This window comes from Camellia sinensis, chromosome 5 (assembly GCF_055761805.1).
Source record: "Camellia sinensis isolate YWXY chromosome 5, ASM5576180v1, whole genome shotgun sequence".
In the NCBI taxonomy this organism is placed as follows: domain Eukaryota; kingdom Viridiplantae; phylum Streptophyta; class Magnoliopsida; order Ericales; family Theaceae; genus Camellia; species Camellia sinensis.
In genome coordinates, this window is record NC_138965.1 from 185,637,739 (window position 1) to 185,651,153 (window position 13,415).

The 13,415-nt window shown below is 36.2% G+C and overlaps 1 long non-coding RNA gene across 1 annotated transcript; it reads right to left on the bottom strand.

The window, feature by feature from the left end:
• Window positions 1-5,050: 5,050 nt before the first annotated feature.
• Window positions 5,051-12,336, bottom strand: LOC145791046 (uncharacterized). Its single transcript, XR_014330696.1, has 3 exons — window positions 12,066-12,336; window positions 6,203-6,265; window positions 5,051-5,148 (listed from the first exon to the last, which is right to left on the bottom strand). It is a non-coding gene; the product is annotated as an uncharacterized LOC145791046 (long non-coding RNA).
• Window positions 12,337-13,415: the final 1,079 nt, after the last annotated feature.

Sequence of the window (13,415 nt, forward strand, 5' to 3'; positions counted from 1 at the left end):
ATCATCCACCATCTTCGTGTATCATCGTCTAGTGTGAATGTTGCCAATGACACCTTCTGGGCGTCGGTGCTGGGAAAGATCTCAAACAGCTTCTCCATTTCCAAGACCCACGCTTTGGCCTTCATCGGTTCAATACCTCCAAAGAACCTCGGCGGTTTCATCTTTTTGAACTCTCTGACCAAGGCTATGGTGTCATCCCCATATAAAGCTTGCTGTGGAGGCACTTGCGGCACTGGAGGAGGTGGAGGTGGAACTGCATGTCGGCCGTTTGTCTGCTCGGCCTGGGTAGAAGTGGTACTAGTGTCTTGTGGCCTAGGTTGTCTTAACTTATGGACCAAACCTTCGACCAATCTCTCTAATCTGTCCAATCTGTCTTCGGGATGATCTCGGCCAACCGGTGGTCTACCCCTTCTCATGATGCTGAGAGTATGCAAAACGTGACTTTAAAACAAAACAATCAAATAGACATGTATGCAAGTAACAAACAGTCAAGCCGAGATGATGCACACTTCGTCAAATAGCAAGCAACATGATGCAATCCTAACATCTTTCTAAGGGAAATCCTATGCTCTTTAGGACTCAAGGTGTGTGAATAGCGTACTATGAGGAACTTGTGCTCTGATACCAATCTGTCACGACCCCATCCCGCCCCTAGTAGAATGGTGCCATGATGGCCAGTAATTCGAGATTTACCGAAGGCCAACTTTTTAAATTCACACACAAATAGAGTATTACATATGGGGCTAACATGTGCGGAAGCAATATATACAAATTTAATTAGTCCATAAGAGCTGTGCATAAATTAAATGGAATGGCATACATTCGTACATAGCTTTAATTCAACAAAATGAAGTACAAAAATACATCTTGACCAAAAGGCTTCTTAGCTATCAAATACAAAATACAATAAAATACAACTAAGAAGCATAATCTTCAAGACGCGGCAAAAGTGCATAATCTAAAACAAGTAGCAAGTACATCTAGGCGTTACCGCCGTCCTGCTTGTCACCTACATATATATAGAGAGGGGTGAGCTTGGATACTCAGTGAATGGTATAAATAATAAAGGGGTTTACATGAACGATATTCGAAGTCTTTATTAAATCAAGGCACATCACATCTTGTACAAAATCCAAGGGCAAATCAAGTTTATCTAACAAATCTTTCAAGTCTCAACAATTAAAGTCTTTCAAGGCTTTCAAGTTCCAAGGGGTGACATTAACAAAGGTTGTGCTACAAATGCTTATAGTCCCCTAGCATGTACGGACTTTTCAAGTTTGTGCTACAAATGCTTATAGTCCCCTAGCACGTACGGACTTCTCAAGATTGTGCTACAAATGCTTATAGTCCCCTAGCACGTACGGACTTTTCAAGATTGTGCTACAAATTCTTATAGTCCCCTAGCACATACGGACTTTTCAAGATTGTGCTACAAATGCTTATAGTCCCCTAGCACGTATGGACTTTTCGAGATTTGTCATTCAAAACAAGGCTAATACTTGACATACAAAATAGGGATCACCATTCATGCTTCACAAAATACTTTTCCAAAACAAGCAAGGCAAAGCTTTATCAAAACTTAATAACATAACTTTATTAAAATACCACTCACATAGCTCTTCAGACGTCGGGGTCAAGGCAAGTCCAAGTCCTACAAACACATGGCAAAGTCTGTTGAATGCACTTTCAAGCAAGTTCACATGCATACAGATGATCTCGACATCCTTCAAAACCAAGCTAAGTCAAAACAAAACATTGTTTCTCATCTCGGGAAAACATGCTGGGCGACTACCAGGTCTAGGCCGAGGTCCCACACCTCCTTGTTGAGGTGTTGCCTCAATGGCCACATTCGAGGAAATGAGGTCGGGAAAATCTGGGTTTCCCTTTTTGAAGAACATGCCGAACATGAAGAACATGAACATGAGGAAGATGAATGCAAGATCATAATTTGTTATTACAAAATCTGAGATTTCATTCTATGAATTCAAAAACATGGACCTGGGTACCCATATTCAAGGATCTTGCGAGAACAAACACAAAAACATGAATCTTAAGGCAAACTTTCGGATCAAACAAGACTTTTTCTTCAAAACACATGAAAACTATCTTCTCTTTCTAAAACCAAACTTTAAATCGATGCATGGTTTGCAAATCAGATTCGATCATGCAATGCAGCTAGATGATCAATAAGAACAACAAGAGTAAATCAAGAATCTAACCTCAATACGTGAATCTAACGGTTTGATCTCTAGGAATCAAGCTCGAAAGCCCACTCTCTCACTCTAAAACTTCTTCTTCTTCTTCTAGAGCTTCTCTCTCCTCCTAAACAAAAACATATAGCAAATGATACATCTCTAGGTCTGTTGGCTGACTTAACACTCAGCTGGGACACGTGGCACTACCTGGTTGGTTCTCCTAAAAAAGGTGGCTGGGTGAAAAGACAAGACTATGACAAAGTGTGTTCAACAAGCAAGATGGCATGGGCACTCCGGCGGGTAATGATCTCGGCTAATAACAAGACATCGGCAAGTAGGGGAACAATGATCTCGGCTAGGAAGGACAACACTTGACTAAGCTGTGCCACACCTTGGCCTAGATGTGCCACACCTTGGTCTAGGTCACACCTCTCCAAGATAAGATCACTTAGGTGCAAAGGTAACATCTCGGCCTAGATAATACACATCTCAGCCTTGGTGATGAACACCTCGGTCTAGATAATGACATCTTGGCCAATATGTCAGGGCGAAGGTGGAGGTCAAACAAAGTGGTTCCAAGGAAGTTCTAGACTAAAGATGATCTCGGCTAAACTCACACCAAGCAAGGTACAAAACATGCGAGAAGCACTTAAGCAAGACGAATCAAGGTTTGCAAAGATGCAACATATCAAGACAAGATCATGTAATATATGCAAGCATGACTAGGGTAGAGTGAGGGTTGTTACATGAATGACCTTTCATATTTAATATATGATTGCTGGAAGCAAAATAAAAAATAAACAAAAGGGACAAATATGAATATTTTGAAAAAACTGTTAAAAATATAATGAATTTAAATAGACAACATTCACATTAGTTTTTAACATTATGTGTTTTCAACCAAGACATTTTAATGAATATGAATACGATTCAAAGGCAATAAGTTTATCAAAGAATATTTCTTTCACAGTGCGAAAGAAAAAAGAAAAAAGAAGAAAGAAAAAAGGAAAAGATAAACAATTCATTCCTATGTTTGGTTGTACACTTTGAAATACACATTCATTCCTATGTTCTAAGCACATTCATTCAAGTTTTTATCAAAACCAGTCCACCAATGTAACCGCCCATTAACAGTCCCAAGTATAACCCATTGAACACCCCAACATCTCATAATTTCAAACCAAACCACCCATCCAAAGAATTTGGATATAATAAAAATAATTTTACAATATATATAATTCATCTCATATCCTAAATATATTATATCTCGTTATATCCAAATCCAATCTGGACAACTAAACAAGGCCTATATGGCTAGAACCAACCAACGAATAGAGTAATCCAGTTTACAACTTAATTATTGGACTACAATTAACTACAAAACAAAGTTAACAATGCAATTAATCCAGAATAATGTTGGCACTGTTGACACTATCTGTAGTGCTACCGATCAATTAATCTAAAGAAACAAGTGAATTTGTGATTACTGATAAACTAATCCAGAGACACAAGTGAATTTGTGATTTTTGACAATTTAGGATCATGTAAGTCTTGGTGGGTATTTCATTTATAAATTGACTGGATAACTAATTATACACATCATATTTTAGACATACTTCAATCTTTATTTTTTTGAAATATCACTAACTTGGTTGTTATTGTGTGACTTAGGAGGATTTCCTTTAGACTTTTCTAATTGTTGAAGTGAGGACACTACATATTGTGCAGAAGCAAAAGCAAGCTACAGGCACACACTTCTTATACACCCACATTTTTACGTTACATAAACTTATGATATATATATATGGTCCACTATAAAAACAAAAACAAAAAAAATACTTATTCTAATATTATATTACATGACAAAGGCATGGATGCGGTTTTTAAGGTGTATCCTCTTTTTTTCATTTATTTTTCCCCTTTTTTTCAAAGTCAATTGATTGACTTTGTGAGAGAGAGAGAGAGAGAGAGAGAGAGAGAGAGAGAGAGTCCGATGTTTGTTTATGTTATGCCTCTTTTCTTCATTATACTTAATTTGTTTAAAGCAGCAGCTTTGTTTGATAATGTACATTGAAGGAGTCTTTGTTTTATTGTATTTGTAATGAACAAGCTCAGTTCGAATTGGAAAAAGTGTGCAACTGCTTCTGTGTGCTTCTCTGATATTTGCAATGAATATTTATTTGATTTATTATGTCTCTGCTCTAATTCTCAATTTGTCTGGATTGAACAATTGTGCACCACAAAACTTAGATCAACAGAATGTCATGCCCATGGGAAATGAGTTTTGGTTTCTTTGAGGTACTCTATTAAAAGTAACATACATTTTATTGAATAAAACTTTTTACCTTTTAAGTACTTTTCGTCCTTACGAGTAAACAGAGTTGATTAATCAAAATTTAGCTAGGCTTGATAAAGATGTTTGAAACAATTAGTTTTGGTTGCTTCAATATGAACCTCCCATTTTGGTGGGTATTGTATGTTATTTATCTTTGTGTTTTCTTACCATGTGCACTAATTTTAATTTCTTTGACCTTACTATAAAGGATGTATATCAGAATTGTAAGGTTTATTATATTTTTTTCCCCAAAGTGTTAAAGAGGTCAGTGTAATTTACCTTATGTTCTATTTATCTTCAATTTCATTATGTTTTTCTTAAATTTTACTTATATAGATCTCGTAGTTGTTCATTATATGTGCTATAAGATGCTTTGGTTTGATCTTTTAATGAAGCTAAGTTGAGCTCCATTGCTAGAGGGTGGAGTTTAGCAACACAAAATAGTGATGTGTATTCTCTGAAACTTCTAGATTTTATTTTTTAATTTTTATGGATTTCTTATGTAGTGAAACTTTTGGGTTTTGTGTGGAGAAATAATCAATAGCTAAATTTTGTGATTTAGGAATTTCTGCAGCTTTTCTCCACTTTTATGCCCCATACCTCTTCCCCCCGAACTACCTGGATCTCACAAGTGTATCAAAAGTTCGATCTACATTGAATCTTCACCTGAATTGCACGATTGGCTTTCTAATGAATTTTGCATTGCTGTGTGGGTTTTGCCCAATTTTGAAGTACAATAAAAAACTTTTATGGCATTACATAGTTGGTGATTAATGGGTTTTTGCTAAGCTGTTTTTGCGGTTAAATTAAAAATTTGACATGTGGTATTCAGTTCATTTGGGTATTGTGATTGTGGATTCCTATTTGGTTTCGTAATGAATTTTGCAATACTCTTATCATTTTTAAGAATTGTCAAGTATAATAAAACCTTCTGTAACATTCTATGATTGGAGATTAATGGGTTCAATTACGCTTTTGTTTTTATGATTAACACGCTTTTGTCTTTATGTGGGTTTTGCTCAATTTTGAAGTATAATAAAAAACTTTTATGGCATTAGAAAATTCAAAATGCAAGGAATTTGTGGTGGTGTTAACAATGCATGACCTGGACAAGCATTGAGAAAATTCTCCTTTATTCATTCAAAGACAATTTCTTTATTAAAAATGTATTGTAGCAAACACAAATATTAAAAAATATTGATTAATGGGCAACACAAAAAAGGGGAAAAGAAAAGAAAAAAGGAGAAAAGATGAGAGGAAGCAGCGGCGTAGATGTAGGGAAGAAAGGGGGAACTGTAGACAACCCACATAGTTCTCTTAACTCAAAGTTTGGTTGTACACTGGATGGATAAGAAAAATGAAAACAAAAGTGCAATTGTGAAATTATATCAAATGTTTTAGAGTTGATCATGCGAAATGCAAACATTTGTTTGTTGAAATTAACAAATTGTTTTCTAACTAAAAAGTAGCCTACTTCATAAAGGGAACACTTTTTGTTGTATAATTTATTCAATGCAGTTTTTGTTTTGTCTAAGTTGAAATAATGAACATATAATGCTTGAGATCATTATAACAATTATCTAAAACATTATGTGCGCAAATTATCAAGTAACAATTATCTTTAATTTGTAGTTTCAGAAATTATGATAGCTAAATATTGGAAGGTACTTACCTTGATCTTGTTAATCCTATGTATTTGACAGACTATATTGTTGTGACAAAATCCATTATTTCCCTGCAATAGAGACGAAGAAAGTGTAATCTTAGCCTACAACAACTCTCTTAAATCCCATATTTGTGCACACATAACCAGAGAAAGAAGAAATGCATATCCATGTCTAGATGATTGTTGTTATACACCTACAATTTGTTTATTAAATGCTACGCAAATGGAAAAAAAAAATATATGAAGCAAGTAACAAAATGTACTAAAGGTAAGAGAGGAAATTATAAAATTTATTGCAAACTCACATCACAAAGAAATATGAAACCACTAAATATGAAACAAACCATTGGCGAAGACTGCAATGGCTGTGTAGTTTTCCTCACATTTCTATTTAACCCTCTGTAGACGTCCCCGAACGCCCTGGGAGGATGAGTCCCGTTCTGTTCATTTGTGGGGTCACTACAGCTCGGACTCTCAAATTGTCACGGTTCTTAATCTGAACCAAAGAGTCCAAATTCGGCAAATCGTTTTGAGAAACAAATTTTTGAAAAGAAGTGCCAAACCTGGACTGCTTTGCCAGATACAGAGTCGCCACCTAAATATTTTTTATGGGGGAATTTAGGAAACCCTGACTTGGTGCTGAAGGCCATATGTCCGTCATCACCAAAGTTGTCTTGGCTCGGGAGCTTGGGTACGATCGGGGAAGGTCAGCTATGAGCACCCCCTTTCGCCCGGTCCGAAGACCGGCCTCTACTGATCATGATATCCGATTTTAAAAATGTTATGTGTTCTTATTCCGGTTATTAGCCTAGAATCACTATGTTATGCGCGCATCAAACAAGTATAGACTAGACTGCCTAATTTGGAAATAAGCATTGCATATCCGTTTGGTTTTTGAAAAGCGCTTTGGAATTTGCTACTCGCAAGTAGGCTAAAATACGGATTTCAACGAGTTTTTCCAACTCAAACAATCCAACCTTCACCCACAGGCATTAAAACAGTTTATCTCACATAAGTACTTAGCCGCATGGCAGGCATACTGTCATGGCAACACTCACACGCATACGGGATGCTAAAGCATAAATACTTACATCGTACTCCATGCCAAAACAGTAAACTAGTTAGCAAACATGCATGTCCTAGTTCATGTTAAGAATGGATAATGCATCGCATGCAAAAATGCAATCTAGATAGGCTCGGCTAACCTAAACATGGCATGTGAAATGCGATCAACTACCACATATTCAATTTGTGAATTGAAGTACAAATACAGTTAGCGTGATGTACCGAGCCTAATGCATGCAATACAAATGCATGAATGCACGCATGCATTGCATGAGGAATGCTAATTTAAACGTGCCCTAATACTAACCATCAAAGCAGGTAAATAAAAGGGAAGAAAGAAGTGGGGATTGGAAAACATACACCCACTCACACACACTTATTATAGATTTACCCTCACTCGGAGGGACCAAATAAATAATACAAATTAATTAATTACGCAAGCTAATTAAATATTACAAATTGCCTAATCAGCTAAGCAAATTAATTTAAGCTAAGAAAACAGATAAACCGCCTCGGGAGGAGAGCCTGATGCAATGTACGCTCGGTCTTGCTCGGAAATGCACCGCCATGCATAGGCTGCCTCTGTTTTCTTTCCTTTACTCCTCTGGAGGCTGCCAAAATCTCAAAACTGGTTCCTTGGACACTGAGGAGTGCCACCGGCTGAATGGAACTGTCACCGGCAGTGTGTTATGGCCATTGGCACAAAATGAAGCTGTCGGCAGAGAAGGTATTGCCGGTCGGCACTTGACACTGCCGGTCGGCAAGGTGTTCCTGCAGAATCTGCAATTGACAGCAACAGAGGGCAAGGCAAAGCATGGCAGCACAATTCAAAGCATATATGCACCATTCATGTCCCTTATCATGGTAATGACTCAAAGGGTCATACTTCTCGGTTCTCGGACCACCAATCACGCATTTCCATGCATGATGGCCCAAGTGACCAAGTGTGCAACTTTCATGTCAAATGAAATGCAAACCAAACAAGCACATCAAGGCCCAATTCCTATCATCAAGTCAAGGAACAAGGCATGCATGCAAGATGCAATGCAACCTAGGCATGCAAGCTAAGGATGCAACATGGCATGGCAAGGCACTTATGTAAGCATACAAGCAAACATGAGGCAATGCAAATGGATGAAAAGATGGACTTATACATGATTTAGGCAGCTCTAATTAGGCCTAAAACAAGGGCCAAAGTGACCAAAACAAGGGACCAAAACACACATACACGCATGCACGTGTTAAGGCCCAAATGCTTAAGCATCAAAGGGCTATTTCTAAGCACACTTGAATGAGGCAATCATGGACATATAGCATGCAAGGTAAGCATTGAAAAACATGTTAGGATGGTGTCAAACCAAGCAAACAAAATAGACCAAGCATGCAATAACGGCCCAAGTACTTGAAGCAAATCAAAGGGACTTGAACCATGACTAAGTCAACCAAGCCTCACAAGGCTAAGATGACTTAAAATAGGTTCAAGACAGACCTAGACCATGCAAAGGGAGCCCCCTAGATGGTATCTAAGTGGCTCGAACTCAAAGGCATGCATAAGTGCCAAAATATGAAGCATGCAAGACAAGCTTTCAAAGCATTAAAGATGCATCCAAGGCAAACGTATAGGCATGCAAATGGGACTAAAATGACATGGTAGATGGTTCCAAATCACCAAATCAATACAAAAATGTCATGCTATACATTCACACGCTTAAGGCCAACAAGCCGAAATGCAAAGGGGCTATACTAAGCATGCCAAATCCGACCCAAACAACCATGGACAGACCTAAAACATGGCAAAATATGCACAAAACCTTCACAAGACTAAGCCTAAAACATGCTTGAACAAAGGCTAACAACCTAAGGCATATTAGGGCAATAACAAGGCATTACATGGTAGGTATGCTAAGCATGCATGGTGTACCAAAACCAACAAAAAATAGAGGCATAATATGACATATTAAGCACAAAAAACAACTAAGGCATGGTCAACATGAAGCCTAGCTAGGTGCTCTCTCAAGAGGCCAAAAATGGTCCATTTTAAGGACAACAAGGAGAGGGGGTGGCCCTCTCCTTTTGGAGGCTTCAAGGCACCATCTCCACCACTGAAATCCCTCAAGATTTCAGTGGTGAAGAGGCCCAAACACCAAAGTCTCGAAGCTTGCTCAAAATGGGGCCTTTCATGGCCTAGGAGGGGTCAAACACCTCCAAACCACAAAACACCCTTAATAAACAATCAAGAGGGTCTAAAAATAGAACTTTTTGTATTATACACTAAGCTCAAAAACGATTTTAAGATAGGTAAAAACAAGATGCAAAAATGGGGAATAATGGGACTAGATTCTCACCCTTGAAGACCTCTTCAACAATGATGCTCCAATGGCCCTCCTTGGCTTGAATCCAACACCAAAACACCAAAATCAGCCCCTTAGAACCTCAGGAGCCAAAGAAAGGTGAAACACTAGGTGTTTGTGTGCAATAGTAAGGCACAAAACACCTAGAACACAAAGAGAGAAAAAGAGAGATAGGATATGTATGGATCCTAACCCTAAAAACCAGAGCTTCTCTCTGTGTTTTTTGTCTCTAAAATGTCTAAAGTCTCTAACCCTAAAGCCAAGAGACCAAGCCCTCTCTTATAGAGCTTATTGTCTTGTAAAGCTTACAAGACAAGCTTCATAAGAGGGAGATCCCTCCATACATGGAGGGGAGCCAAAAGCAAGACAGCTGTCTTAAAATATCTGTAAAAGCAGATGCACAGTAGTCGGCCGGCCAAAAATGCCATTTTGGCAAAAAAGAGTGCCGGCCGGCAACAAAAGGTGTCGATCTGCAACAAAAAGTGCCGACCGGCAACAAATAGTGCCGATGGCAGCAAAAACCAGCCGGTGACCTCTAGCCACTGCCGGTGATGTGTGGGGATGCCTCACAAGGCATTCCCTGCCCTTCTAAGGCAAAATGCAAGTGTTTGGTGCAAAACCAGACACTAAACAGTCGAGTTCGGAGATCCTGAGGCAAGGCGCGCGAGCCGAGACCTCCGGGAACTCCAAACGAACACAAACATGGATAATCACCGAGTGTTCAAACGGTGACGTCCAAGTCTTGAGGACGGTCAAAAATGTGGTGTCTACACCCTCCATAGTGGCCTAAGGCATTGACCCACCCAAAAAAAAAAAAAAGCAATGAAGAAAAAAGATTGGACCTTTAACCATTCAAATCAACGTTTAAAAGTGATCTTAAGAAATAGTTGAGGTTTATTGAACTTTTGACACAGATGATATATTTTTCAATTTAATCAAAGGAATAAAAAAGCAATACAAAGGTAGACCATAATAAAAAAATAAAAAATAAAATGAAAAGAATGTAATGTCAAAAGGGCGTTGTAAGCTTTGCAACCAAAAAGCAATTGGCGCTAACGATTTACACAGTTAATTTGATCATGTGTTAGATTGGTAAGCAAACTAAAGTATCTTGGGTAGATGATGCTACTTTAAATACATTCTTGGCTAATGTTGTTAATCAAAAGAAAAGGGGAGGAGAATGGAACATTATACTCTGACTAAGCATCAACCAACATACTATAGTTTAGGTATAAATGAAACTTTATGAAGTTTGATTTAGGCGGTAAGATTTAAAAAGTAGAAAAGAAAGAAACACAAACACCCATTGAAAAATTGATATTCATGAGTAAATAAAATCAATAAAATAAGTTCTTAACTAATATTACATAACACCTAATCTTCCAGATTACAAACACCCATAAGTCATGATCAAACACAAAAATAAAAAGCTAACCCAGAGATAAGAAAAATTAAATTTTGATAATAAAAAAAACAAAAAAAAAATCCAACCAAAATGCTTTTAAGTAATCAGGCCAATTCACAAATTTTCCAAAATAATTGAATTGCATCAAATCAAAATGCAAAAGCAAGAAAGAAATTAGCTCACACAAAATTATTTCCTGCAATATACACAAGTGAATTTCAAATGAATAAATATATATATATTCACATAATTTATTACAATGATTACATAATAACACAATATCTACACTATATATATACATTTTTTCATTTTTTTTTTGTAAATTCTTAAGTAATACTCGTCTCTCTCTCTCTCTAAATAGAAACCCATAAAGTCATCAAATCAAATAAATTGTTCAGTTAACATAACTGGATGAAAAGAAACAGAGCCGCAGACAGAGTGAACCACCATCGTTTGTTTACATGTCATATAATCTACCAATCAATAAAATCTAATTAGTTTTGAGACCGTTTGTTTGCATGTCATATGATCTACCAATCAATAAAATCTAATTAGTTTTGAGACCGAATAGCTTGAATAGCTTAAATTTTGTAACTCGATCAATGTCTACATTTTCAAGGGAAAAAAACAAAACGAGGCAAAAAATAGTGCACTACCTCAAAATGAACAAGACAAAAAAAATCCTAATATTAAGCATAGAATCCCAAAGGCCTCAACACAGAATATGATCAACAAAATTAATTTTTTAGCTCAAATTGTAAGCCAAATTGCAGAATAAAAATGAAAAAAAATTAAATTAAATTAACTAATGAGAAAGAAAAAGAACATAGAACCAAAGAAAATTAAAACAATAATAAAATTGAAACCCTAATGAAAAACAAGAAGTCACAAAATATACACACAGTAAACATCATGCAAACAATAATAAAAAGAACAAAACCCCAACTAAATAACAGAACCAAAGAAAATTAAAACACTTTACAAACCCTAACTGGATCAAAATGAACCTAAAATCGAAATACCTAACATTCTTCATCTATGTCTTTACCTTAATAGAAGCTTGTGTCGTATTCTTCCATCCTTGGGCTCAATTTTCGTTTGATTCGCTGGTGAACACTATGAATACCCACAAAATCAAACAAATCGGCACCACAGAGGAGACGTCATCCGTGGTCGCCAGAGGAGAAAGGAGGGAGGAGATCGGTGAGAGGAGAGAGGAGGGAGGAGATCGGTGAGAGTAGGGAGGAGGTGCTGGAATATCGGGGTCTGTGAAGGGAGATTGACTTTGAGAAGAGAAGGGAGGGTGAGATCGGCTTTGAGAAGAGGGTGGAGGGTTATCTAGACAGATTATAGAGAGAGAGTGGGTACATGGATCCTTTGATTTGATAAACAGCTGTAAGTAATTTGAAGATATTTTTCCATCAATACCCTGGCATCCAAAGAAGCAAAGCTATAAAGCACAAGGGCAAAATCGACTTTTCAACTATTACAAAACACTGTTCATATTTGGCTGAAATTACTATTCACGTTGCATCCGTGCTTTATATATATTGTATAGATATATATATATTGTGATTACAAGAATTTAGTAAAATTTGTAAATTATTTATAATTTTTTAGAAACTAAATTAAACACCAAACAAGTTTTTGGTTATGTTTTTTTTTTTTTTGGTAAATATAAAAAAATTATAGACACAAAAACGTTATCAGACAAACCCTTATGAAATTCAAACAAATCAAAATAAAATATAAAATTGATATTTTTAAAGAAAAATTACAAATAAAAAAATAAGATAAATACGAATATATTATTATTATTACTATTTTTACATGTATTAATTTATATACAAATTTCAAAATTAGTTAAACTCACATGTTGTGTTATGGGATTGATCTTTTAAAGCTACGTTTGATTGCCATATTATGGGGCGTTTTGACATCACGATAAAAAGTTAACTTTTTAATTTTTTTAATTTTTATTTATTTATATCACATCTCTATTTTTTTATATAAAAAAATTATAAAATTATAAAAAAATTAAAAAAGTCAATTTTTTACATCGTCGCTAAAACACCATTATGTAGCTTTGCAGTGAACTATTTCAAAATAGTTTGAACTTGTCAATCGTTTGATGTGGTATGGAGATTCTTCTTTCATTCCAACACAACTGATTTAGGCCCTGTAACATGTTTGGCATAAATTTTTTTGAGCTAAAATAGTCAGAAATAGAAAAGATAAACTAAAAAATTAATAAAATAAAATGTCATATCTAAGTTATAATCATTTTATTTTTTCTCTTGCAAAAGTTAAAAAAACATATCTCAAACGAGACTTTTTAACCCCAAGTTAAAATAGTCAAAAAGTTAACCTGCTAAAATTAAGGATATGATTTAGGCAA